The sequence below is a fragment of the Talpa europaea genome (assembly GCF_964194135.1).
Source record: "Talpa europaea genome assembly, chromosome: 8".
NCBI classification, from domain to species: Eukaryota; Metazoa; Chordata; class Mammalia; order Eulipotyphla; family Talpidae; genus Talpa; species Talpa europaea.
The window spans coordinates 6,367,626-6,392,714 of NC_140075.1; the positions used below are offsets into that span (position 1 = coordinate 6,367,626).

The window sequence follows — 25,089 nt, forward strand, 5'->3', positions numbered from 1 at the left end:
TGGGAAGTCCCCTAGTCCATAATGCAAATGATTATTCAAAACACTGTCAATGTGGGATATATTTAAACTTTCAGTCATGTCATTCTCATCATCAGAGAATTAGAAAGGAAGATGAAAAATCTACACAGGATCCTATTGAAAAGTCCTCAATACTTTTCCAGCATCGTGTACTTCATGAGAAAATCTACAATTGTAAAGGATATGGCATAGCTAACAAATGGTGCCCAAGACTTACTGAACATCACAGAGAGAAATCTCACAAGTGTGAAGAGCATGGTAAAGCCTTGTATTGGCATCCACAGCTGACTAACCATCTAAGGATTCATGCTGGAGAAAAGCCTACACGTGTCCTGATTATGGTAACACCTTCCTGTGCTGTGTCAACTTTCCCGACATTGGAGAGTTCATACTGGGGAGAAACCTTACAGATGTGAGGAATGTGGAAAAGCCTTTAACCAACTGTCAGCCTTTAACTATCTTAGCATCACAGAATTCATACTGAGGGGAAACCTTACAATTGTGAAGGATGTGGCAAAGCCTTTTACAATAAGTCATGTCTTACTCAACAACATAGAATTCATACAGGGGAGAAACCTTCCAGATGTGAAGAATGTAGGCAACGCCTTCTACCATTCATCACATTTAAGTCAACATCACAGAATTCATACTGGGGAGAAACTTTACAAATGTGAAGAATGTGGCAAAGCCTTTCACCGCAAGTTAAGTGTTACTCTACATTAGCGAATTCACATCAGAGAGAAATGTTAAAATTGTGAAGTCAATTTTTTTTACTTTAGCCTCTTTTTTTCAAGATTTATTTTATTATGCATACAAGAACTGGGGTATCTGCCAGAGGTGGGGGTGTGTGAGAGGATTCATCAGAGGCAGGGTGGGGAACCGAGCAGGCGGATTGACTGAAATACACTGCTGAGGGGAGCAGCAGGCGAGACAGGAGGGGTCTGCTGCACCATGTGGGTAGCTCCCTGGCCTGGAATCCAACTCGTACTGCAGTGGCTGCATAGCTAAATAGGTTGTGTCTTAACCCCTTGTGCCACCAGGGAGGTCCCAACTTTGGTGTCTGTAATCAGAAGTCCAGAAGTTTAACCAGAAGTGTCAAAGTGATTAACCAGAAGTCAGATCATCCTAAACATCAGAGAGTGCAAACCAAGAGAAACTGTAAATGGAAAGTGATGAGTGGTTTGTCCAAATATGAATTTTGAGGCCACCAGATTTTCATACTGGAAAATTGAAAGAAGTGAAAATATGATTCAGTAATTTATAATGCAATTTATATTCATATTAAGATATTGCAATACAGTAGGAAGTGAGAAACACTTTACATTCCTTAAGTCAGAAAATTGTTATGGAGCATAAGCCGACATTAAAACACTAAATATTAGCATAACTGAAAAGTCTGAGGGCCTTCCTGGTGGTTCAGAGGGTTAAGTCACAGCACTATGAAGCTATCGTTTGTTTCCTGGCCAGTGAGCTGACCACATGAAACAGCCGACCTCTCCTGACTTATCTGCTGCTCCCCTCAGCAGTGTATTTCAGTCAATCTGCTTGTTCTGCTCTGCACTCTGTCTTTGGAGAATCCTCTCACCCCGTACACTTCTGGCCTACCCCTCTGTTCTTGTATGCATAAATAAATAAAATCAATCTTTAAAAAAATAAATAAGAGTTCAAGACGATGGTTTGGGGCCCTGTATAGTTATTTTCTCTGTCCTTTTTTTATCAACCATACTTGAGATATTGTGAAGAGACCTGATGAATATAATTCAGCCCTAAATCACTTCAATCTATGGCTTTCTCCTGGTATGTAGGTGGAGTCATGTATTTAACTTTCATGTGTCAAACATCTAAGGGATATAGGTTGAGTCATGTATTTGACTTTCGTGTGTCAAACATCTAAGGGATGCAGGTGGAGTTATGTATTTGACTTTTGTGTGTCAAACATCTAAGGGACCCTCTCCAGTTGATGAGTTTCTTTACATCTTAATTGCTTGGGTACATTTATGATGATGTCATGTATCATTGATGAAGAAAATCTAAATGGATATGCTGTTTGTGGCTGACTGAAAAGATTGATCTAAATCACCCAGAGTCGTGGACTTCATTGGTGGCATTAAACTTAGACACGGAAACGTGCTGAAGTTCAACTCATTTCATCATTTTCTCCTTCAGGGAATACACTAATAGTTTATTAATATCCTCATGTTTCTTCATGGTAGTAATGGAGCCATGAATATTATTGGATGTTGTTGCCAAAAGAAATCTTCATAAACATGTGATGAAAGAGCAGCTGAGCTTTTCATAACAACGTAGAATTCTTGTCCATTCACATTAGCTAAGCAAAGCATCTTTATGTTGAACACCGACTCTGTGATCCAGGTATCAGAAGGTCAAGATGCTTCTTGAATAGCTCAATGTTGATTTTAATGAAATGTGTCTTGGCATCTGAATGTCTTATTTAGACTATATGTGAACTTTTTGTGTATATTTTTAAAATTTATTCATACAAGAGCTGGGGTGCAGGCCAAAGGGGTGTGTGTGTGTGTGTGTGTGTGTGTGTGTGTGTGTGTGTGAGAGAGAGAGAGAGAGAGAGAGAGAGAGAGAGAGAGAGAGAGAGAGGATTCACCAGAGACAGAGTGGGGCATAGAACAGGCCGACTGACTGACATACACTACTGAGGGGAGCAGTGGGCAAGAAGGGAGAGGTCTGCCATGCCCTGTGGGAGGCTCCCTGCTGTGGAGGGGGCAGATAGCTTGTCAATCAGCGCTGTGCTTAACCCCTTCAGCCCCATGGCGGCCCCGTTGACCTCTCTTCCCTCAGAGCCCTGAACCCATTATGGGCCCCGCAGTTTTCACGGGCCTCGCCCACCTGCCGGTTCTCCTCAACCTGCACTCCTCCCACTTCCCGGCCGCAACCCCACCCCGATGACGGCCCGACGGGCTGCGCAAGGGGTTGTGGGAAATGTAGTCTCCAGCCCCTGTGGTTCCCGTGGAAGTTTCTGGGCGGGGCTTCTGCGATCTGAGCAGGCGCGGCCCCACCCCCATCATTTCAAACGTTCTGGCTCCTCCGCGAGCGCTGGGGCGCCCCAAGGTGAGCGGGGGTTTATCCCGGGAGGCCGGGCTCGGGTGAGCGGCGGCGCCGGGGGGTTGGGGAGCGGGGGGCGCAGGCGAGCTGGGCCCCGGCCACGTGGAGTCGGGCGCTTTGGAGCCGATTCCCCCCGGAGCGCGCGTGGGGGCGGGGCAAGGCGGTTGGGGAGAACGTCCCGGCCTTTCCAGGGTGTTCCCGGCGCGGCCGCCCGGCCCTGATCCCGGACGCTGCCCGAGGTCTTCCCGGGGCGGGGGGACGGGTCCCCAAGGCGGGGGCACTGGGGAAGCGCGGGTCCGCCTGTGCGCATGCGCGCTGACTCCTCTGGGCCCCCGAAAGTCGGGCGGTGAGGGAGGGGAGAGCCCGGCGGCATTTCTGGGGGGGGTATTGCGCCCGGGGAGGGATTCACGGACCTAAGGTGGGCGGGTGACGTCGCGGGGTTGCCAGGGGGAGGCGACCCCTGTGGGGGCCGGGAGGTTGGCGGGAAACTGGGTTTGCAGGGCTGGGGGTGGTTGGGGGAGTTCCTGGGGCTTTAGAGGCTTGTTGTCTGAATTTCCGGGTGCGCTTTGCGTTCCCGCCCCCAGGCGGCGTCCTGCTGGCTGCTGCATTCAGGCCTCCTGCCTGGACGTGCGCACCCGGGGTACCAAGTCACTGTCCAGGTGTCCACGGAGAGGAGGCGCGGAGCCACTGCGGGGTGTCCTGGCGGAACAGTGCTTTCGGGGCGTCGTCTCGTTGGAAATCGTGTCCACACTCTGAAGTGACTCATCAGCTTTGAGACGGTTGTTCTTGGCGTGACTGTTGACCAGGCAGTGGGCAGTGTCACCCTTTGTTAAGTTATGGTGAGCCGTAAACACAAGTTCTGCCACTCATGGACTCGCGGGGCCTCTCCTGCCCCTGCTGGAAGTGTCACACGGCCGGCACCTCAGTGACTCTCTGGTGTCTCCAGGCAGCGTGTGGCGGGCTCTGGACAGGAGACTCCAGGACCCCGTGCAGCTGCCTCCCTCCTCTGTGCTGGACCCCATTGCCCCTCCCAGCGCCGCCTCCAGAGCCCTCATGCCTCTGTGAGAGCAGCGACAATGGATCAATCTCTGGTGAGTGCTGTGTTTGCTACAGCTTGGGGTGCATTGACTTTATGCGAGTACCTCAATGGACACGTAAATTAGAAACATAGTTTTCTCCAGGGACACATTCCTCACCAGAGAAAGGTTTGGCGTAGATCCAGGCAGTTCACATGTCTAGCATGTGTGAAGATGGGGCTCTGCCCTGGTGCTCATGCAGCACTGAGTCAGAGTCTGTACCTGGGTCGCGGTTGATGATGCTGAAGGTGTGGACTGTGGCTCTTCACCCCGCTGGACAGAAACACTTCCCAGCTCTGCGCTGGTCTGGTGCGGGGTGAGGGAGGAGGGGGAGGATGGGGCCTGAGGACCTGAGTGCAGAATGGGGGTGAAGGAGCCACATGTCTTTTAAAAAAGACAACTGATTTTTTTTTCAAGATTGGTTTTTTAATACATGCACTGGGCACAGTCAGAAGCGCGGGAGGGTGAGAGAATTCACCAGAGCCAGAGTGGGGAGCAGAGCAGGCAGAAGGACTGAAGTACACTGGTGAGGGGAGCAGCGGGTGGCAGGAGAGGTCTGCGCGCCATGTGGGACCTTCGCTGGCGATCGAACTGGCGCTGCAGAGGCTGCAGGCAGCTTCACAACCCAACGCTCAAACCCTTGGGCCCCCCAGGAGGCCCCAACTGAATTTTTAAGGTTTCTGTACAGTTGCTAAAATCATACACTATGTCCTACACAACTCTAGGAGACTTTCATGGAGGCATCAGTCTTGGCATGTGTGCCGTTGAGTCCAATGGGGGATCCTTACACACCTGCCCCTGCCTTTCTCTCAGGTGGCCTGCAACCCGAAGGTGCCCAGTAGACTCTTCAGAGTCCTTTTTTCTGGCCGTTGTTTCCACTGCCCCTGCACATTTCTCCTTGGTGTGGTCTGAATGCATTTCTAGTGACACTCACTACACCCTAAGTTGCTCTCCAGGCCAGTTACACTCTCCCAATATTCCTGCCATGTTTGAGAACACCGTGTGTGACCTTTGGGAAATTTCATTTTTTTTAATTGATTTAAAGCTTCTAATACTTTTTTCTTATTCTTTTACTTAATTTCCCTCCTCGATCTGTCATTGACATGTGTAGCACTAAAAGCCTTCTGCTGAAAGAGTTGCCAGATTTTTCCTACAATCCTAATGGGTCTTGCCCTACCCCTTGTTCGCCTCTACCAAACCACTCTGGCCCGTCCCCCATCTGCCTCCCTCCCTAACTTCTCCACCCATTCCCCTGTTCCCTCTGGTGGTCATATTTACCTTCAGATGACCCTGCTCAAGTTTTATTCAAGTATTTTGACTGTGAATGATTTTTGGGTATTTATTTTCCACAGATGAGTGAAGCCATCTCATACGTGTCTTTACTTTTTGGCTTATTTCACTCAAGAGTAGCACCTCCCAGGGCCTCCCTGGTGGCACAAGGGGTTGAGATGCAACCGATGGGGCTGTCTGTAGTCTCTGCAGCACAAGGTCCATCCCCGGGCCAACCAGGGAGCTACCCACATGGCACAGCAGACCCGACTGGCCTGCTGCGTCCCTCGGCAGTGTATTTCCGTCTATCTGCCTGTTCTGTTCCCTGCTCTGTCTCTGGTGAATCCTCTCACCTTCCTCCGCTGCACCTCTGGCCTGTACCCCAGCTCCTGTATGCATAAATAAATAAATAAATCTTTTTTTAAAAAAGAAAAAAACAATATCACCTCCTTGCCCACCCATTTAATCCTCAGTGTGGCACTTTACTCCTTCCTCACAGCCCTGCAGTGCTCCCCTGCGTGTGCTCCACCCTTCCTGCCCTGCCTCTGCCAAAGGGATGTAGATTGGGCCATGACTGGGCAGTTGGAAACACAGCTGCTCCGCTCATGGATGGGATAAATCTTTTTGTGTTTGAGTTTTCCCATGACGATAATGTGTAGAAGTATTGCAGATGATAAGGAATTTCCGTTTTTATTTCCTTAAGAAACCTCTGCACCCTCATCCACAGGGTCTGTTCTGACTGTCATGGCCACCAGCCGTGGGTGAGAGCTCCCTTTTCTCTGTGCCCTCTCCAGCGTTGTTCATTCCATATTTGTTTTGTTTTTTTTTTTAGTGTTTCACTTTTTTAAATACTATTTTACATATTTTTACATCATTTTTATATTTGCACAGTGTAATCATTTACATCTTCGTTGTAGTCCCCATAAAATTCTCACCCCACACCCCCCGTTTTGTATAAATCCATTCATTTTCATTTGGGCCTTCTCAAGGGGTGAGGTGGCATCTAAGTGTGCTTTTAATTTACATTTCTCTTAAAATAAGTTAAGGTGAACATTCCTATTGTCCGTAGGATGTCAGAATTCTCTCTCTAGAGAAGAGTGTATGTAGTTCCTTTGTCCATTTTTTAATTAAGATTTATTCATTTATGCATACAAGAACTGGGGTACAGGCGAGAGGTGCAGAGGGTGAGAGGATTCGCCAGAGACAGAGTGGGGAGCAGAACAGGCAGACTTACTGAAGCACACAGCTGAGGGGAGCAGTGGGGTGTCAGGAGAGGTCTGCTGTGCCATGCGGGTTGCTCCTGGCCAGCCAGGGATCGAACTCGAGCTGCAGAGGCTGTGGAGAGCTTCATAGGCTGTGTCCCAACCCCTTGTGTCACCAGGGAGGCCCCCCCTTTGTCCATTTTTAATTGAGTCATCAGTTGGTTTCTCGCATTGTTTGGGGATGTTATAAATTTTGGAATGAACCCCTTGTCACATGTGTGGCATGCAGGTTCTTTTTCTGTTCTGTAGACTGCCTTTCAGTTTTTGGGGCTGGTTTCTTTTAAGGTATGAAAGCTTTTAGGTTTAGTGGTGTCCCACTTGTTGATTTTTGCTTTTGTTTCCCTGGGTGTTGGGGTTGTGTTCCCTAGTACACTTTGGGGCAACTGTCCTTAGTATATGTCCCTATATTTTCTGTCAAGTACATCACCAAATATTTACTCCATTTGGAATTTTATAGATTAATTTATTTATCTATATAAGAGCTGGCGTACAGGCCAGACATGTGGTGGGTGAGAGGATTGACCAGAGACAGAGTGGGGAACAAATCAGGCAGATCTGGGCTTCCCTGGTAGCACAGCGTTTGAGCGCGGGGTTGCGAAGCTGCCCGCAGCCTCTGCAGTGCCGGTTCGATCCCCGGCTGCTCCCCGGCCACCGGAGGAGGGTCCCACATGGCGCGCAGACCTCTCCTGCCGCCCGCTGCTCTCCTCAGCAGTGTACTTCGGTCCTTCTGCCTGTTCTGCATCCTGCTCTGACTCTGGTGAATTCTCTCACCCTCCTGCGCTGCGCTTCTGACTGTACCCAGTGCTTGTATGAATAAATAAATAAATCTTAAAAAAAAAATTTGGAAAAAAATGTATCTTTAAAAAAAAAAAAAAAACAGGCAGATCTGGTGAAATACACTACTAAGGGGAACAGCAAGGAGACAGGAGAGGTCAGGTGTGCCGTGTGGGTGAGTTCCCTGACTGGGGATCGAACTCATGCTGCAGGGGCTGTGGATAGCTTCATAGTGCTTTGCCTTAACCCCTTGCTTCACCAGGGAGACTCCATGTTGCTGTATTAACTCGGTTGGAATTTGTTGAGGATTTTCGCTTCTCTGTACTTTGGTGGTGTTGGTCTATTTTTCCCTTTTATGCTGTCTTTTTTTGGGGGGATCAGGGCAATGTTGACCTCATTGTATGTGTTGGTGAGTTTTCCTCCGTCTTCAGTGTTTCGGAAGTTGCAAATTTCTTTGTGTTTGCTTCTGTCATGGTCTCTCTGATGATTTCTTTTCTGTGTCCCTGAATGCTTGAGTATCTTGTGCTTCTGAATGTAGCTAGTCCCTCAGTTCCGATCTGGTCTCCCGTCTTCAGTCTGCACTTCTCCTGAGTGAGTCAGTCAACTGTGTTTTGCCATTTCTGCCAGTTACACTTGCGTGTGGGCCTCCTGCCCAGGTCTAGTACCACAGGCTCGGCTCCCACCTGACTGTGCCTGTAGCCGTCCCGATGGCACCTGCTGCTCATGCAACATGCAAACCTCGTCCTGTGTTGTGCCCTCCCGTGTGGAATTAGATCCTTCTCAGCCCAGGTCTCCCGCCACCAGAAAGGGATTTCTCTGTTCCAGAGTTTAGTCTCACCCAATGCAAGTTACTCTTCAGTATTACCTGATATCTTTTTTTTTTTTTAAATAGAGGCATGTTTTTATTTATTTATTTTATTTGTTTGTTTTGTTTATACATGCACTGGGTACAGTCAGAAGCGCGGGAGGGTGAGAGAATTCACCAGAGCCAGAGCGGGGAACAGAACAGGCAGAAGGACCGAAGTACACTGCTGAGGGGAGCAGCAGGCGGCAGGAGAGGTCTGCGCGCCATGTGGGACCCTTCTCCGGTGGCCGGGGAGCACCCCGGGATCGAACCGGTGCCGCAGAGGCTGCGGGCAGCTTCGCAACCCAGCGCTCAACCGCTGCGCCCCCGGGGAGGCCCAACCTGATATCTTAATGGTTGCTAACAACAGCACCGCCGTGCGTGCATGTGTGTGTGTGTGTGTGTGTGTGTGTGTGTTCACTTTCTTTCACATTACAGTTCTCATTCTTGGCCAAACCTGATGGATGCATTTTCTCAGTGATGAGGTTGCTCCCCTTCCTGCCTCTGACTGGGAGGGTGTGGTGACGCCTCCGAGTTCAGGGGGAGAAAGTACTCAGGGGTCAGTGGGACACGTTTGAACAAGGGTCATGACACAGACACTCGCTGAGTAAAACCAGGTAGCGCAGATGTTCATCATTTGACCTTTGGTTGTTGGGAATTTATGTCAGTGATGCTCAATGTACTTTTTAATAAAGAGCTTCAGGTTTCTGTCATCGAGTCTGGAGTATAGTAGGTGTGTTTGCATTTGTCATACGTATGATTCTTGCTGAAGTTACGGTTAAGGTAGTTTTTTTTTTAATTTTGATAGATGTTTATAGAATATTAATAGAATGAATATATTTTGCAACCTAATTTTGCCAGCTCTTCTGTCACCTGTGACCATGCAAGTGTTTCATTTTATAAAGCTTTGCACTGTGGGGAGCAGCAGTGGCTGCTCTTGTGCCCAGCATGACTGTTGCTTCTTTTTCTCCTTTTCCTAGAAAACGTGGCCCTCCATTCATTCATTCATTCATTCATTCATTCATTCATTCATTCATATTTTAAAAGATGAACTTATTTATGCATACAAAAACTGAGGTATGGGCCAGAGGTGTAGGAGGGGGGAGGATTCTCCAGAGACAGAGTGGGGAGCAGAACAGGCAAATCTATTGAAATACACTGCTGAGGGGAGCAGTGGGCGAGTCAGGAGAGGTCTGCAATGCCATGTGGGTAGCTGTCTGGCTGGGGATTGAACTTGTGCTGCTGTGGATGCGGTACAGCTCCATAGGTAGTGTCTTTACCTTTGAGCCACCAGGAAAGCCCCTGACCCTTTATTTAAATGTAAAATAAAAAGTCTCCTTTCACTGTTATTGCATGTGGTGTTCTTTGGATTTTAGTATCTGACCTTGTTATACAGCCATCACCACCTTCCAGATTTTTTCATTTCCCAGTAATGAACTGCTGTACTCATTAAACTCTCGCTCCCAACTGGTCTGTCCCTGAGCCCCTGTGTCCACCATTTACTTTCTGTTTTCAAGAGTTTGACAACTCAGACCTGTATGAATGGAGTCTTATTACACCTTGTTTTCTTGGTGAATCTCTTATTTTATTGCATTGTTAACTGTTTTGTCATTTCATAGGTATCATACAGGAGTGCATTCATATTGTAGTGTGTGTCATTGTTTAGTTCCATTGTGAGACTCATTAATAATCTCTTATGTGTATTTTCCAGTCTTATTTATCCATTAATCCATCACCTGGGGCTTGGGTTGATTTTGCTTTGGGCTGTAATGACTGGTGGTGCAGTGACAGTAGGTGAGCAAACGTCTCTGCCCGTTCCTGCTGTCCCTGCTATTGGTGAACACTGCGGGGTGGGGGTGGGTCCTCCTGTCATTCTGAGTTCCCTTTTCCCAAGAATCACCTTCCTGTCTTCCCTCCTGGCTGCATCATTTATGTTTGCCCCAACAGTACACAAGGGAGCCTGGTCCCAATTTTTGCCAGTACTTGTTCTTTTCTTTCTTTTTTAATCATTGCGATCCCAGCAGATGTAAAATCTCATCTCTTGTACTTCTCATTCATTTTTCCTTCATGACTGGTCCTATTGAGCACATTCATGTGTTAGGTCCCGCTTGGTTATGTGATTTGCAGAACTGTGTATTCCAGTCATTTACTCATTGCTGCGCATTTCCATTTTGAACAGGGTCGAAAGCACAAGGGGAGTGTATTGTCCCATTTCGTCATATGGTCCTTTTATGTCATCCTGAGCCCACTCCTGCTGGGAGGTCCCTGTGAGTTTCTGTGCGCAGAAATGAGCCATCCACCTTCTCTCTGCTGTTGTTTTATTTCTCATATTAGTGTTTTAATCAATGAGCCTGTAAATAAACACATTTTTGTTTTCCTAGAACTGGGATGTGCCGGGTTACCTTGCGAGAGTTGCTGTCAGTGCAGCAGGCTCTTAGTGTCCTGGATGCTGTTGTGTCTTTGCATTTGTTTAATTCATTGTTTAACCCTTCGGGTTTCTTTATTCCAGCGAGTCTCTGCCCTTGGTTCCACTACATGCATTGCTTACTGTTTTGTCATTTCACTGGCAGCATACAGGAGCTCCTGTCTGTGTGTACACAGGTGTGTGTTATAGTCTGCTCACTGGGTTTTCCTTTCCACAGTCGCTTTACTTTGGCTTTCATTAGTTTTCCAAGAATGAATTATAACTAGATATGACCATTTTTATGTATTTTGTCTTTTTGTTGTTGTTGTTGTTACGTTGCGTCCCCCAAACCCATTGTGAATAGGGGACACTGAGCGTCTTTGTTAGTCCTTCTCTCACTGGGAATGTTGATGTCATTGTGGCTGTCAAGGACTTGTTTTGTGTTGAGGAAAAATCCTCTGAATCCTTTTTTAGCTAATACAAATGGAAATTTATTTTAATGGGTTCCTATTCTATATGTATGTAGAGGTGCACAGGATTTACTACACAGGAAAGGAAATGATGGAATAAGTTTAGGAATTTCTTAAGATGTTTGTTTTCTTATACCCTGTATCTTATTTTTCAAAACTCTTTCATTGCTATGATCTATTTTTTTCTTTCTCCAAAAGAAATAATTGTCTCTTCTAGTTGTTTTTCCTCTTCTTTCAATACCTTTTGTTCTGGTCACCATTTTCTCCCCTACGGTGATGAAAACTATCAATAATATCCTGGAGATATTACTTTAATATTTATTTTATGTATGCATATAAACGCTTGGGTGTAGGCCACAGGTGCAGGGGGTGAGAGGATTCACCAGAGACAGAGCGGGGAACAGAACAGGCAGACTGACTGACATACACTGCTGAGGGGAGCAGCGGGGTGACAGGAGAGTCCTGCTGTGCCTTGTGGATAGCTCCCTGGTTGGGGATCGAATTCTTGCCTCAGCAGCTGCCGATAGCTTCATAGTGCTGAGACTTAAACTCTTGTGCCACCAGGGAGGACCTGATTTCTAAATTTCTGTTTTCACCTTAGACCTCCTGATCTATCAGACACATGTCCAGTTGCGTGTGGAATTCCAGTATCTACCAGCCCATCATGCGGACAGCATATTAGCAAAACATTCCTCGTACCTCAGCCACCAAGTTATATCCAAGTTCTCCTCCCCTTTGTCCTTCCATTTTAGAAGTGATGACCTGTTCTGTGTTCTTCTGACTCTGTCAGCTGAACATCTTTTCTTAAAATTTTATATATATTTTACATCATTTTTTTTATTTCTGCACAAGTTATGCATTTTCATCTTGTTTATAGTCCCCATACATCCCACCCCCCTTATTTTAACCCTAATCTCTCCACGCCCCCATAGTGCATCTCTGGTTTATGTTTGCTTGTAGTTGAACATCTCTTACCTTTGCTTTTTTCCCACCTCATTGCTTGAACATCCTGGTTTCAGGTTCAGTTTTTGTTTACTGTGACTTGGAGATAGCAGGCTTTGAGGTCACGGGAGTAAAATATTGGCACAAAGTTGCACATGCTTTTCATTTGTTATGAAGCTCCTTTAGCACATGATTCCGGTTGTGTATCTGTTACACCTGCCAGCCAGGCTATCAGCTCCTCAAGGAGCCAATTTTATTCATCCTTTTATTCTTAGAATCATAGACACTTCCAAATATATAAGGTAAGCTATAGTTCTACTTGTAGGACCAAAGGGGTGAATGTAGAGGTGAGGCTCTTTCAACTGCAAATTCTGTACAGGACTGAAGACCCACAAAATAAGATGTGTTTGCACTTGCTCTGTCTGACCCAGGCTGCCGGTCCTGAGATGAGAAATGATCCCTCAGAAGGGACGGTGTCATTTGAAGATGTGGCTGTGAACTTCACGTGGCAGGAGTGGCGGTACCTGAGTGAAGCTCAGAGGAACCTGTACCGGGATGTGATGCTGGAGACCTGCAATCATCTGGTGTCCCTAGGTGAGGAAGCTCCAATGTAACACTCTAGTGCAATGTTGTCTTCTGCACTGATAAGTGTGCACTTGCTTATGAAACTGAGTGTTGGTGAGGTTGAACATGGCAGGCAGTGTACATTGTGGGTGTTTCGGTTTTCGTTTGGAAAGATTCAGATTGGCCTCTTTTGCACAGCTCTTCACACTGCATTTGTTAGTTTTCAAAGACTGAAGTTGAACTTAATCGAAAACCAACACTGTTTCTCATCACAGGGCACTGTGTTACCGAACCTGAAGAGAGCATCAGGTCGGAGCAGGGATTACAGCCGTGGACTGTGGACAATCTCCCAAACCAGGACCTCTCAGGTTAGTCAGTGCTTGCCAGGTCGGGAGGCTGAGAGGAGACTGGGAGTGTGGCCAGTGCTATTGGCCACACTGATATGCTTTTCCAGTGTCCAACCTTGGAGAGTGTGTCTGCATATATCAAACTGATTCTTTATTCAGTTTCCAAATATTACTCTCTTGTGAATTTTGTCCTGCAATTTTAATAATGGTTGTCTATGTTCTTAAACCAGTATGCAATCTCTGATACATGGGCATGATTCTGCAGTAATCACATATCTCTATACTGTCTCTTAGTGTATTCTCATAGACTGTTTTCTTTAGGTTCCTGTTGAGGAATTTTTTTATTCTTTCCGTATATTTATGGGAAGTTTAGCCAGTGGTAAATTTTCTGAGAGGGGAGAGCAACAGTACTCACAGAAATGATCTTTACATTCTGAAGTTATACACTCTGTGAGGAAAGAATATGTAATAAATACATTTATTAATAGAGAGGTAAAGCCACAGAGGATGTTTGACCTGCATGAGTGAAACAAAGTGGAGGATGTTGTTTTTGTGTGTGCTCCATACACATCGATATAGAGATTAATTCTTTTCTTTCAGAGCTCAGGTGAGGTGAATGGGTTGCACTGAAATGTCATATCTATAGTTCCTCTGCAGTCTGGGATAGCGGCTATGTATTGCTATTGGAGATGTCACTGAGCAGGTGACTAACTCAAAAGGGATAGAGAGGCATTGACTGGAGAGTTATTTAGAACATGAGTAGTGTTTCAGGGGCAAGCCTTGTGACCACCCTCATAGTAATTGTGAGGCTGGGGAGGACCCAGAATTGTTCTGCTTTGGAAGGGATGTTCTGTGACATGGGAGGGGGAACCTGAGGTGGTGGTTTCTAAAGCCATGGCACTAAGAGTTTCAGGTTGGGGGCTCATACCTTGAGGAGCAGTGTGACCTGTGCAATTCCACCTTCTCGTGGGAATCATTGGGAGGAAAGTAAAGGAATCTACGACAGTGTGATGTAGCTGAGAGTCACACATGACATAGAAACTGGAGCTGCTATGAACAAAGCAGAAACACAGGTTTCAGGGAGTGCGTTGAGAACACCAGGGTGTTGCTCTCAGAAGGATGTGAGAAAAGACTTTAATGCTGATAGCACAGGATGGATGCGAACTTTTTTCCTATCACTTAGCAGGAATGTGGGACACAATGATGAGGCGGAGTTTGCTGCATGTATTAGGATTCTGAGCCTTAATGCGATATGATATTTAAATATGAACTGACTGGTCTCTTCCGTGGAGGGAAGCACATGCCTCTGAGAACCTCTGCAGGTGACCGTGACCTGGGCCAGTGTCGAAAGAAGAACTAAGGAAATGGAGAAGCTGAATCTTTATGTCTCAGCAGGCCTCTTGCTTAAAGTGCCTGGGCAATGACTGGGTCTCTCAGTCCACAGGTTTCTGGGAAAGCCATGGCCTCTGCAGGGCTTGGTTATTCAGAAAGTACCCTCAAGAGTTGCACAGGGTCAGTCTAAGAAAGAAAGTGTGTAGGATCTATGTTGGGTGAAATGCTGGTTGAAATCAACAACTCTAGTTAAAAGACTATATGTACCAAATATTTATGATTTTATAAAACCGTTGTGAAATTATGGGCCTCCCCGGTGGCGCAGCGGTTGAGCGCTGGGTTGCGATGCTGCCCGCGGCCTCTGTGGCGCCGGTTCGATCCCTGGCTGCTCCCCGGCTACCAGAGGAGGGTCCCACATGGCGCGCAGACCTCTCCTGCCGCCCGCTGCTCCCCTCAGCAGTGTACTTCAGTCCTTATGCCTGCTCTGCTACCTGCTCTGGCTCTGGTGAATTCTCTCACCCTCCCGCGCTTCTGACTGTACCCAGTGCATGTATAAACAAAACAAACAAACAAATAAAAAAATAAAGCATGCCTCTATTAAAAAAAAAATTGTGAAATTAGATTTACTGCTTTGTTATCCTGGTTGGGCATTAGAAAATCTGTTAATTGGGGCCTCCCCAGAGGCCTAGGGATTAAGTCTCTTAGCTCTCACTATTATGGCCTGAGTTTGATCCACAGTGAAGGAGTTCACCGACTTTGGCACAGCAAATCTCTCCTGTCTCACCTGCTGCTCCCCTCAACAGTGTATTTCAGTCAGTCCGTCTGTTCTGGTCAACACATTCCCCTACAGCACGCTCCCCTACAGCACCCCCACTCCTGCACCTCTGGCCTACACCCCAGATCTCCTATGCTAAAGTAAAAAATACCAAAAAATCTATTCTCCCCATTATTTACTATGGGCAAAAAGCATGAATCAGAAAATCAATACCTGTAAATTATGTTGTAATATAGGAACTTCCGTGCCGCTTAGTAGTATTCACTCAAAATGCTTACTTTTTAGAGACATGGTCATTTTTATCTCACTTTAGATGTCCATACTGTGGATCACCTGACTCAGGACAGCCCTGAAAATCAGGGCAGACATGTGTGGCAAGTTCTTACCACCAGCAGCAAAATACCATCCAACAAGAGAACTGACTTAATGGAAAAAAGCAAGTTGCACTCAATTCATTGTTTGAACCATAGTATCAAAAATGAAAACAATTCAACAATGATGCCTGAGAACTTTACTGTACATAGGGCCATGATGATCCCTGGTGAGCCTCATGAAGGGCATCCTGTAGAGAACGAGGAGGTCTTTAGTAGAATGAGGGAACTCATCAAGTATCCTGAGCACCTTAGTCACCAGGTGATTCAGAACTTTCAACAGCCTTTTGAATTTCGTGAACAAGGAAAAGTCGTGAGTGAAGAAACAGTATTTACACCTACAGGAGCCCTTCTGGAAGGGATTGTGCATAAATGCAATGAGTGCAGGGACACCTGTGATGAGGTACCTTTCGTTGTCCGAGACAGAACCCAAGGAAGACAGACTCCCTGCAGTTGTAATGAAAAGGGGAGAGCTGTGGACATGACTCCATTGCATTTTAATCCTCCTAGGTATGTTGAACATGAGCAGTAGGAATGTTGTGAAAGTGGGGCCAGTCTCAGAAACACATTTCACACCTATCCGCGTGAGAGTACCCATTTAGGAAAGAATAATTTGGGATATAAGAGATATGGTGAAGTGGCCTCTAAAACCTCTGTTCTGACTGAACATCAGAAAACACAAGCAGACGATCAACCTGATGAGTGTGGGGGCACCGCTGAGATTTCCTTACAGAGGGGATACCAGAGAAATCTCACTGCAGTGAAGTTGTTTGGCTCTAACAATTATGTGAAAACTTACTCATGGAAGACTGCCCTCACTTTACATCCACAGTCTCAAACGGGAGTGAAGTGCTACCCATGTCAGGTGTGTAAGAAAACTTTCAGGCGGAAATCTGCTTTTAGTGTCCATCAGAGAACTCATACAAGGGATAAATCCTATGAATGTCAGGTGTGCAGGAAAATGTTCTCCCGTAAGTCAGTTCTTGTTCTACATGAGAGGACTCACACTGGAGAGAAATGCTATGAATGTGAAGGGTGTGGGAAAGCTTTTTCCAGGAAGTCTCACCTTACTGAGCATCAAAAAATTCACACTGGAGAGAAATGTTATGAATGTGAAGGGTGTGGGAAAGCTTTTTTCAGGAAGTCTCACCTTACTGAGCATATGAGAATTCACACTGGAGAGAAGCCTTACGAATGTCAAGAGTGTAGGAAGACTTTTACCTTGAAATCATCCCTCAGTAGACATCAGAGAATTCACACTGGAGAGAAACCCTATGAATGTGAAGGGTGTGGGAAAGCTTTTTCCAGGAAGTCTCACCTAACTGAGCATCAGAGAATTCACACTGGAGAGAAGCCCTACGAATGTCAAGAGTGTAGGAAGACTTTTACCTTGAAATCATCCCTCAGTAGACATCAGAGAATTCACACTGGAGAGAAACCCTATGAATGTGAAGCGTGTGGGAAAGCTTTTTCCAGTAAGTCATCCCTCAGTCTCCATCAGAGAATTCACACTGGAGAGAAATGCTATGAATGTGAAGGGTGTGGGAAAGCTTTTTCCAGGAATTCTCACCTTACTGAGCATCAGAGAATTCACACTGGAGAGAAGCCTTACGAATGTCAAGAGTGTAGGAAGACTTTTACCTTGAAATCATCCCTCAGTGTCCATCAGAGAATTCACACGGGAGAGAAACCTTATGATTGTGAAGGGTGTGGGAAAGCTTTTTCTAGTAAGGCACACCTTATTAGACATCAGAGAATTCACACTGGAGAGAAACCCTATGAATGTGAAAGGTGTGGGAAAGCTTTTTCCAGTAAGTATTACCTCAGTGAGCATCAGACTATTTACAGTGGAGAGAAGCTGTATGAATGTCAAGAATGTAGGAAGACTTTTATCTTGAAATCAGCCCTCAGTAGACATCAGAGAATTCACACTGGAGAGAAACCCTATGAATGTGAAGGGTGTGGGAAAGCTTTTTCCAGTAAGTGTAACCTCAGTGAGCATCAGAGGATTCATAGTAGAGAGAAATCCTATGAGTGTCAAGAATGTGGCAAGGCTTTCCGCCAGAAATCATCCCTCAGTAAACATAAGAGAAGTCACAGTGGAGAAAAGCCTTATGAGTGTCAAGAGCTAGGGAAAACTTTTTCCAGTAAGCAAGCTCTCACTGGACATCAGAGATGTCACTGGACAAAATCCCTATGATTGTGAAGAGTGGGAAAACTTTTCAGGAAGTCAGCCCTCACTAGGCATGACAAACTCCACACTGGAGGGAAATGCTATGAATTTCAAGAGTGGACAGGCAGGCCTCCCCTGGTGGTGCAGGTGGTTGAGAACAGTGCTGTGAAGCTGTCCGTGGCATTTGCGGTGGGAGTTTGATTCCCTGGCTGGCCAGGAGCAGCCCCATGGTGGGGCAGACCTCTCCTGTCTGGCCCGCTGCATGTATTTCAGCAGTGTATTTCGGTCAGTCTGCCTGTTCTGTTCCCCGCTCTGTCTCTGGTGCATCCTCTCACCCTCCCACACATCTGGCCTGTACCCTGGTTCTTGTATGCTTGAATAAATAAAAATCTTTTAAAAAATATTCAAACTTAGGAGCTCAAACCACATCATGCAGCTGAGATCAATGGGAACTGACATAGTTTCAATCTTAATTGCGTGGAGTTACCTGGTTCACTCTGTTCTCTGAAGTTCATGCAGTGATGATATCGTTGTTCCTGTTGCTGTTGCTTCCAGTATCCTCTTAAGTTCCTGGGCGATGCTATGCCTGTCCACAGCAACTGTCTGTCTACATGGCACATTGTATGTTGTGTGGGTAAGTGGTCTCTCTGTGTTTTCTAACTTAGTCGCCACGTTCTGTCCAGTACTCTAGGTCTCTGTGGTGCCCCCCAATGCTGGAACGGCTCACCACCAAAATGTCCTCCGCTAGAAGGAAATGTTGAACTGTGTACTCTCGGTTATAGGTTGAGGTCTGCAGGTGTCTTTACCTACCTTTCATGATGAAGGTTTTTCGGGGCCTCCCTGGTGGCCTCGGGGTTAAGTCTCAGCGCTACTGCCTGCTCTGGCCAGGGTTTCAGCCCCAGCTAGGGAGCCGCCCCACATATGGCCGCAGCAGGCCTCTCCTGTGTCATCCGCTGCTCCCGTTAGCCGGGTATTTCAGTGGTTCTGCCTGTTTGTCACCACACTCAGTATCTGGTGAATCCTCTCACCGCCGAACCTCTGGTCTACACCCCAGTTCTACAAAATAAGGGAATTTTGTTGGAAGATTAATTCTGTATACAAGATCTGGGGTGCAAGCCGGAGGTATGAGGGGGTGAGAGGATTCTCCAAAGAGTGAGTGGGGAGCACAACAGGCGGATCTACTGAAATTCACTGCTCAGGGGGGCAGTGGGGACACAGGAGAGGTCTAATGTGACATGGGTCACCTCCCTGGCCAGGGATCGAACTCGTGTCTGCAGTACTGAAAACAGCTTCATATTGCTGAGACTTCACCCCTGCACCAACAGAGGCCCCTGAAATTTTGTTAAAGGAAAGGATTCTTGCCTGTAATTTTTTTTAAATTGTTGTTCATCTTTGTGCAATATTGGATTGCTCCCCTTCTGTATAATTCTTGCAAATGTCCTGTCTGCACCGCCCCTGTGACCCGTCACCCAAGGCCCTGGTGCTCCTCCTTCCCTCCTTGTCCCTCTTCTACCCCATCCCCTGCTGGCGTCTCAGCTCTGTCATCTGCCTGCTAGTTTTGTCTTTTTCCCCTGACCCTTTCTTCGTTCCCCTGTATTCCTCCTGGAGGTGATGTTGTAATCCAGGTCTTTTTTCTGCACTCTTTGTTCTGAATATAATCCCTTTCTCAGTTGCTGGCCATGCCCTGAATGTGGTCTTTGTCTGAGTCAGTTCATAGCTTGGGGTGAGTGCTCGGTGTGGAAAGTGGTGGCCGAGGAAGTCCTTGATGTCACTCTCGCTACCACTCCCCCATCAGGGGCCCCGGGGACCTTCTGGTGTGTTTCTTTGGCTCCGTGGTGATGCCGAGCGGAGAGTTTGAGCAGCAGGCCCGGAGTCTGAGGCCTCGGGTGTGCTCTTCCTCATTTCTTGTCTTTGGTATGAAAGTACTTCCAAGTGGAGCCCAGAGTTCCAGAAGAGCCAGACATTTACTCACAGGAGTAAGGACAAGAAAGCTCCCTGAGCAGAACGGTCCCTAGGGGTGGCCACTGGGGCCGAGAAGCAGGGGCTCCCACGACTGTGGTGGGCAGGGAGCAGGGGCTGGTCGTGGGGGTCTCTGTGGCGTGTCTCTTGCTGAAGGGCTTGGCCTGAGGCCTCTCCCGAGGCTCCAAGGCCCTCTGAGTTTGCCCCCATTACTCGCCTGCATGTCCACCCCTAGCCTCGGTCTGTGGATTTGCAGTCGTGCCCTGTGTTGGCTCCGCGGTGTCCTCTCCGCAGGGCCGGGCTCGGGGCCTGTCCGTCGGGGATTGTTTCTCTGATCGTGGATTTGGGACTTGGGCGCCCGCTCCTCCCTGGCGCGCACTCTACGCAGCTTCCTCCGTCAGGAACATCTCTACGGCCAGAGCCCCCGTCCTGTGTTTCCAGGTTGGTGACTGACGGGGTGTCTGTCCCCTGAAAGCATCTTCTCTGATTCAGGGGGAGGTACTTTGGTGTCTTCAAACTCCACCTGGAGTGTCGGGGCCACGGGCCATACTCCTCAACGCGCCGTGGGTGGTCGCTAAGGTATTCACCCCTAGGCCGCAGGCCGCTTTCCACGATGCTGCAGGCTCCTAGGTGTCCTTGAGCGCCCATTAAAGATGGCATCAGGCCCCTCAGCCTTCACCTCAGACCTGGTCCAAAGAGGCCTGCAGGGTTTGCTAAGCCAATGCTCCTCTGCTAGTACCACGTTCCCTGGAAGTGTGTGTTGCTGTGACATGACCCATGTGGGCTGTTGCAGCAAGGGTCACTCTCGGCTCCGAAGGTGAGGGTTCAGTGGACTCGTGTCACGTCCCCCTGCAGGTGTGTTGGGGTGTCCAGGGGTGTGGCGGGTGAGGCCTCTGTGGATGGGTGGGCGGCCATGCTGTCAGCGGTGGCCCAGGAGAGGCCTCCACCAAGCTCCATGGGGACCTTGCCCAGCTCAGCCGCATCCCGGCGTCAGGACGCGCAGCATCAGCACAGCCCAGAGACACTGTCCACGCTCTAGCGGTGAGGACACTACAGGAGCCTTGATCTCCAGGGACAGGTTGTGGACCAGAGCAGGGGAGCACTCCCCAGAGACGAGTGGGGAGCAGAACAGGCAGATCCATTGATATCCACTGCTGAGGGGAGCCGCGGGGAGACAGGAGAGGTGCTGCACCCTGTGGGTCAGCTCCCTGGCTGGGGATGGAGTTCTTGCTGCAGTGGCTGTGGAAAGCTTCACAGTCTGAGACTTACAGAGCAGGGAGGCTATGGGTCCGTTCTTGTGTGGGCGCTTATCCTTCGGATATGGGGACAAGAGGTGTGTGCTACTTGCAGGTCTGTGCCATCTCCCTTGGTCGCCCCCACCCCTAAGTTCATCCCCTGGATGAAAAGGAGTGTACCCATAAGATACCGAGGTGGATGGCCGCTCTTGGGCTGCGAGGTTCTCTTTCTCTGGAGAAGCAGAACTGCTCTGGAAGAACATCTTCGTCTTGGTAATGTTGCCAGGCTAGAAGACAAAGAATAGTTTGACTTTTAACCCTTTGCACTCCGAACCATTCTGGACATTGGCTACCAGCTACTCGATGCTATTTTGCGGCGGAAACGTGCATTTGCAGACCCTTGTATTATTTAGTATAATTTTAGAACCAAGTAACGTATAATAATGATATTGGACTTATATGAATTTGGTGACATCGAGGAATGTATATTTGCAAAAAAAAATATTTTATTGTTTATAATTTTGTACAGTATGATAAGTTTTGTAACACTCCCCAATATGCATTGCAGGCTGATTAGTGGAGCTCATTTTTACTACTACTTGTGTCATGAGACTCATCCGTGGTTGGACGCTTTGCCATTGTTCTAATAAAAATATAAATAAATGCATGGGTTGAAAGTTTCTAATTGTTATTACTAACTGACAATGATATTTACCAAAATAGCTTTAACCAAACAATTTATTCACTAAGAAAATAATCACTTTTCCGATTTTCTCCTCATTAGATCTATGTGCACTTCTCGAAGCTTCAAACCAAAATGACCTCAGCTTTGAAAATCTTTTCCTCCAGATGTAGACTTGTTTATCAGTGCACACTATGTTTGAAAACCGACCTTTTTTTCTACAAACTGCCCTTATCACTCTTTTCAAGTGGTGTCGCAACGTGCTCGGACCATCGTGAGCACGCATATCACATTCTCGTCCGACACAAAATCCGCTGACATTTCTTGTGTATATCTTAGTAATTTTACAATATTTTGATTTAATTTCTTGTGCCATTTCAAGATAAAACTTCAGGGAAACATGCATGTCTCAAAAAGTTGCATTGAAATAACTCAATTCCCCATAATCACTAATAAATTGCAATGTCCCCTGAGAGCGGACATCCAAGTGATATGTTAGAATTCCGATGTCCCCTGAGAGGGGACAGCAGAGTGCAAAGGATTAAGCAATGAGCAGAAAGATTGCAGGTCTATTTTGGGGATGTATGTAAGCCTTTGGGACACCCTGGTTTCAGAAATAAGAGTTACACGACAGAGTGAGTGTATGTAATGCCACCAAACTCTGCACTGAAAAACATATGCCTTCCTAAGTACAAATAATGAACTAGAAGTGGAAATTAACAAAGCCATCCCACCTACAATTGCACACGCAAAAAAAATTAACTGGGAATAAATTTAACAGGAGGTGAAAGACTTTTACAAGGAAAACTATCAAACATTGTGGAAAAAAAAATAATAGAAAGTGTAGAGAAATGGAAAGAAAGACCCAGCTCATGGGGTGGAAGAATCAACATTATCCAAAGGGCCATCCAACCCAAAGCCCCTTCTAGATTAACTGCAACCCCAATAAATATCCCGATGGCATTCTTCAGAGGAATATAACAAAGATTACTGAGGTTCATATGGAAACACAAAAGACCCCAAATAACCAAAGCTTTCCTGATTAAAAGTGGGGGGATATGAAGGAGTCACACTTCTGATCTCAAACTAAAGGTAAGGGGCCTCCCTGGTGGCCCAGGGGTGAAACACAGTGCTCTCAAACTACTGCCAGCCACTGTGCACAAGTTGGATCCCCAGCCAGCCAGGGAGCTGACTGCCATGAGCCTCAGACCTCTCCTGACTGGCCTGCTGTGCCCCTCAGCAGTGTATTTTGTCAGTCGGCCTGCCCTGCTCTGTCTCTGGTGAATCCTCTCAACCCCGGCATCTACGGCCTGTACCCCAGCTCTTCTGTGCATAAATAAATAAATCTCAAATATTCGTTAAACGAGTATTTTGGAAAGCTAAATAAATAATTGAGCTAGAGTTACCTTATCAAATCCTTAGTTATAAATTAATCTGACTTGTGATATCATTTTGAAGAATACTAATAATAAGTATGTGTAGATTCATGAAACAAATCTGTAAAAACTTGGATGTGTGCAAGAATATGTGGAACATCCCGAGAGAAAGGAAATACATCCCGAGAGCAGGCCAGGAGGAGCTGCTCACCTTCTCACAAGCAGGGATGAGCACCAAGCAGTCTCGGGCGGGGAGAGGCGCGTTGTTTCCAGCTAGTGTCATGAGACTTTCCTGGGCTTGGCTGCGGTGACCGACATGTCGGCCAAGGTGAGGTGAAGTGTGGACTCTCTCAGTCCTGAGGAGAGTGTGATCGGGGTCGTCCTCCTGTGGAGAGCTGGGGTGGAGGACGTGGACGCCGCTCGGGGCGACGTCTAGCTGTGACTCTGCACACACTACTCGGCGGCCTTTCGGGGTGAGCTGAGGAAACAGTGTGAAGGGCACGTGAAGTCTGTGAAAAGGCCCCTGGCGCTCGCCGCAGTCACTGCTGAGTAGCCCGGGAATATTTTCCCTCTGAGGCGAGCCCTGTGCTGGCTCCGACTGCTCCCGGCCCTCCAGGGAAGCCCTCGGGGAAGCCGGAGCCGCCGCCTCCAGGGGCCTGAGTCCCGAACTCGGGGGACGGGAGGGCGGGGGGAGGAGGTTCCTGGGCCAGGTGCAGTCGGGCTGCGGAGGCGAGTCGGCCCAGAAAGTGTGGTGCCGGGAGCGGCCCTCGGTGGGTTCCTCCATCGGGCACGAATGTCCTCAAGGCGCTCCCGGGCGATACTCTCCACAGCGGCCGGCGAGGCCTGCAGAGGAAATGGGTGATGAGAAGCCAGGGGCGGCGGTGGGCCGGGGCACCTGCACCCGCCCGGGCAGAGGCGACCCTGGCACCGTCGCCCACAGGGGCTCGCGCCATCGCGGGGCGCTCCGCGGGGGAAGGACCATCCCGGGTCCCGGGCAGGACAGTCTCCCCCCCCAGCTCCCCCGTGACCCGCCTGTCCTCCCAGCACCGCGACGGTCTCAGCGCCTCCGGAGCATCACCCCGTGCCGGCCACGTCCTCCCCGCGCGCGGGTTCTGAGCTGGCGGCGCCTCCTCCGGGTTCTCAGTCCTCCCTCGACTCTCCCGGGGCGCTGCTCCTCCGGCGCCGCTGGACACGGGGTGTCCCCAGGGGTCGTGCGGGCGGCTGTCCTCAGAGTGTGGAGAGACGTGCGTGCGGGCGTTTTTCTGTGTCTGTCACTCACCTCCTTCGTCTTCTGGTGGGTGTGACGTCAAAATTGGGAATTTTAAAAGTCCTGTTGTTACAGGAGGTGGGGTGAGCACAAAGCCCCCAGAATATCCGCTCCATAAAGGGTCTGCATCTGCTGCATCAAGAAAAATCATAAAAAGGGGCCTCCCCAGTGGTGCAGCAGTTGAGCGCTGGGTTGCGAAGCTGCCCGCAGCCTCTGCAGCGCCTGTTTGATCCCCGGCTGCTCCCCGGCCACCAGAGGAGGGTCCTGCATGGCGCGCATACCTCTCCTGCCGCCCGCTGCTCCCCTCAGCAGTGTCCTTCGGTCCTTCTGCCTGCTCTGCTCCCCGCTCTGGCTCTGGTGAATTCTCTCACCCTCCCGTGCTTCTGACTGTACCCAGTACTTGTTTAAATAAATGAATAAAAAAATCTTTAAAAAAAAAGCATAAATTTAAAACAATCTGGCCAAGCGTCTTGAGGAAGGGATGGTTGCTGGAGCCCCATAGGCAGGAGGGGAGCGGCTGAGCCCTGCACAGTGGGACCAGGGCAGCTGCCCCTCTGGTGGCCCAGACTGCGGCCACGGAAGCAACAGCATTTTGCTGCCCCCAGGCCCTGCATGCAGAGCCCCTCAAGACTCTCAGCACCGCAGAATGTGTCCAGGTCAGCCGGCCCCTCAGGAAGGCTCTGAAACATAAACTGGGCAGTCAACAGAGTCCTAGGTCAAGGAGCTTTCATTTCTCCTTGTTTAAGGAGAATGATTCTAACAGTGAAACCGGAGTTGTTTAGAGCCAAGTGGAGTTTTGGTTCATAAGAACATCCAGAAGTTTCGGATGACAGTAATTATTGGCAGTTTTCTCAGTGGAGAGCTATCATCT

At 48.2% G+C, this 25,089-nt stretch overlaps 1 pseudogene across 1 annotated transcript in view; it reads right to left on the bottom strand.

Moving 5' to 3' along the window:
* Positions 1–23,735, bottom strand: part of LOC311176183 (olfactory receptor 2T27-like) — a 79,847-nt pseudogene extending 56,112 nt beyond the window's left edge. Inside the window, exon 1 of the transcript in view lies at positions 23,163–23,735. The product of the transcript in view is annotated as an olfactory receptor 2T27-like (transcript). The remainder of the gene's footprint in view (positions 1–23,162) is intronic.
* Between the last annotated feature and the right edge of the window lie 1,354 nt (positions 23,736–25,089).